This window comes from Scyliorhinus canicula, chromosome 5 (genome assembly GCF_902713615.1).
Source record: "Scyliorhinus canicula chromosome 5, sScyCan1.1, whole genome shotgun sequence".
Taxonomy (NCBI): Eukaryota; Metazoa; Chordata; class Chondrichthyes; order Carcharhiniformes; family Scyliorhinidae; genus Scyliorhinus; species Scyliorhinus canicula.
The window spans coordinates 87,330,556-87,334,954 of NC_052150.1; positions in this window are offsets into that span (position 1 = coordinate 87,330,556).

Sequence of the window (4,399 nt, forward strand, 5' to 3'; positions counted from 1 at the left end):
GAAAACACCTTGAAAATCCCCTTGAAAGAGATAATCAATAAACTGAAATCTCCGACCCTGCTTTGTAAACAACTTCCTTTGTGATAATGCACGGGATTAGTATGAATAGGTGGTTTTATGACAGCATATAAACAAACAAAATGAGAGGATGTGTTGTCACAATTATTAGATACTGATGAAAAAAGAAATAAGGCTTGTGCTTTTACTATTGTACAAAAAAAGTGCATTTATGTGACAAAATTTGTCACCTGTTCGAGTTCAAATGTTATAATCTATGATGAATTTGATATTACAAAGAAACAATTTACATTTTTACAGAGATCTTCGTGACCATTGGACATCTCAAACCATTTTGAAGCCAACAAAGTAGTCTTTAAAGTGTAGTGACTATTAGAATATCGGAAACGCAGCAGCCAGTTTGGACTCAGCAATCTCTGAGATACCGCAGCCTCCCAAATACAGAAAACCCCCATGTACAGCAAACATACACATACAGCAATCTCCCAGATACCGCAACCTCCCAAATACAGAAAACCCCCATGTACAGCAAACATACACATACAGCAATCTCCCAGATACCGCAACCTCCCAAATACAGAAAACCCCCATGTACAGCAAACATACACATACAGCAATCTCCCAGATACCGCAACCTCCCAAATACAGAAAACCCCCATGTACAGCAAACATACACATCCGGCAATCTCCCAGATACCGCAGCATCCCAAATACAGAAAACCCCCATGTACAGCAAACATACACATACAGCAATCTCCCAGATACCGCAACCTCCCAAATACAGAAAACCCCCATGTACAGCAAACATACACATCCGGCAATCTCCCAGATACCGCAGCATCCCAAATACAGAAAACCCTCATGTACAGCAAACATACACATACAGCAATCTCCCAGATACCGCAACCTCCCAAATACAGAAAACCCCCATGTACAGCAAACATACACATACAGCAATCTCCCAGATACCGCAACCTCCCAAATACAGAAAACCCCCATGTACAGCAAACATACACATCCGGCAATCTCCCAGATACCGCAGCATCCCAAATACAGATAACCCCCATGTACAGCAAACATACACATACAGCAATCTCCCAGATACCGCAACCTCCCAAATACAGAAAACCCCCATGTATAGCAAACATACACATCCGGCAATCTCCCAGATACCGCAGCATCCCAAATACAGAAAACCCCCATGTACAGCAAACATACACATACAGCAATCTCCCAGATACCGCAACCTCCCAAATACAGAAAACCCCCATGTACAGCAAACATACACATACGGCAATCTCCCAGATACCGCAACCTCCCAAATACAGAATACCCCCATGTACAGCAAACATACACATACAGCAATCTCCCAGATACCGCAACCTCCCAAATACAGAAAAACCCCAGCACAGAAAACATACACATCCGGCAATCTCCCAGATACCGCAACATCCCAAATACAGAGAACCCCCATGTACAGCAAACATACACATACGGCAATCTCCCAATATCCGCAACATCCCAAATACAGAGAACCCCCATGTACAGCAAACATACACATATTGCAATCTCACAGATACCGCAACCTCCCAAATACAGAAAACCTCACATACAGCAAACCCTCACAAACGGCAAACTACCACGTATGGCAATTCCCCAGATTCACGAACCCCCACACACAGCAAATCTCCATATTCAGTAATCTCCCACTATAGCAAACCCCTACATACAGCAATATCTCACATACAGCAATCTCTCCCATACATCAAACCCCATATACAGCAACCCCCCACATACAGCAATATCCCACATACAGCAAACTCCTACATACAGCACACCCCACATACAGCAATATCCCACATACAGCAAACTCCTACATACAGCACACCCCACATACAGCAATATCCCACATACAGCAAACTCCTACATACAACAACCCCCCACATACAGCAAACCCCCACATACAGCAACCCCCCACATACAGCACACCCCTACACACAGCAAACCCCCACAAACAGCAATATCCCACATACAGCAAACTCCTACATACAGCACACCCCACATACAGCAATATCCCACATACAGCAACCCCCACATACAGCACACCCCCACATACAGCAAACCCCCACATACAGCAATATCCCACATACAGCAAACCCCCACATACAGAAAACCCCCACATACAGCAACCCCCCCACATACAGCACACCCCCACACACAGCAAACCCCCACATACAGCAATATCCCACATACAGCAAACCCCCACATACAACAACCCCCCACACACAGCAAACCCCCACATACAGCAATATCCCACATACAGCAATATCCCACATATAGCAAACTCCCATATACAGCAAACCCCCACATACAGCAACCCTCCACATACAGCAACCCCCACATACAGCAAACACCCACATACAGCAATATCCCACATACAGCAAACCTCCACAAACAGCAATATCCCACATATAGCAAACCTCCACATACAGCAATATCCCACATACAGCAAACCCCCACATACAACAACCCCCCACATACAGCAAACCCCCACATACACCAACCCCCCACATACAGCACACCCCCACACACAGCAAACCCCCACATACAGCAATATCCCACATACAGCAATATCCCACATATAGCAAGCTCCCATATACAGCAAACCCCCACATACAGCAATATCCCACATACAGCAATATTCTACATACAGCAAGGTCCCATATACAGCAAACCTCCACATACAGCAATATCCCACATACAACAAAATCCCATATACAGCAAACCTTCACATACAGCAATATCCCACCTACAGCAATATCCGACGTACAGTAAACTGATAACGAGCAGATAAACTGTTTTTTGTGATGCTGGTTGTGGGGGTGAGTATTAGCCAGAACAGTGGCAATAAAGCTCCTGCTGTTCTTTAAAATATTGCCATGGGAGCATTTATATCCACCCAAGCAAACAGTTGTGGCCTCAATTTAACTTTACGGTTGCCCCTCCAATTGTGCAGTGCTATGTCTGTCCTCCATTGTGCTCTCAGCCTGTATTTCTCTTGTGATCAATCCCTGGAATGGGAGCTGAGCTCAGAACCTTCTGATTCAGAGGTGACAGTGCTACCAACTGAGTCATGGCTGACACACAAATGACAGCCACTCTAGCTTCCCACAGCTCTTTGTAATCTTATCACTATGTTTAAATTGTGCGGCTGCCACGACCATTCAATACTACTAGAGCTCCAATTTCCTGCAACCTCATCCTTACAAGTCCCATACCTTTGCCACAGATTTATCCCCTCCCTTACCATCATTGTAGGCTGAATCAGACTACTTGAAAACTCAGTACAGAATTCAATCCCCAGTTGAATATCTGACATCATATCCTCTTCATCCCAAAGACTGGCTATTTCCACCTCTTGAGCATCACCCACATTTTCCCCAACTCAGAACGTCCATTGTTGAAATCTCCATCCATGCTTTGTAACTGCAGACCTAACTGTTACAGTACTCTCATTGCCAAATTTCATTCATCACTTCCCATAAACTTCAGCTCATCCAAAACCCAATCCTATCCCATGCCAATTCATTTTACCCATCAGTACTGCCCTTGTTGACCTACAATGGTACAGGATCTCCTGCATACCCAATTCTGATCCTTGCACTTAAATCTCTTCCATGACGTTGCCTTTCCCTATTTCTGTGTGCTCCTCCAATACCATAATCCTTCTGTCCCAGCTCACTGTACCTCTGATTCTTGTCTTTTGTGGACACCCTCATTTACACTACTATTTTCCTTTATCCAGCTTTTGCTCTGGAATTGCTTCTTAAAACCCTTTTGCTTCTCCACATTCCTCTCCTCCTTTCTGAGCTGCCTTAAAACACACTGCTTTGACCAAGGTTTTGATTGGCTCCACCTAATCGCATCTTCTTTGGCTTGGCATCCTTTGCTTTCCTTATTCTACTCAGAAGAGCTTTGAGATTTCTTTCTCCATTCAAGGGGTTGTTCAAATGCAAGTTGTCGCTATTTTTGTCAATCTTGACAGCTTGACAATGTTCTGGACCTTCCTGGTGCAACTGGTGGCCTGACCTGTTTGCTAGACTTTTTTCTGCAGCCTTCAGTTCAAAACATTCTTTCACAGTAACCTGCTAGAAATGCAAGTTGATAATGGTGTGACAAGAGATCGGATTCTGGACCTCAGTGAATGGTGAGATATAGTATGTCCTTAATTAATGTGGGGCGGGATTCTCCGTTGCCCATGCGATTGGGCGGACAATCCTTGTTTACAACTGAATCGGGGGTGCCGCCTGTTTTTGCATACTCTGACCCCTCCAAAACGGCGTAATTGAGGAGTACGCCGCACGCCATTGGGATGGCCTCA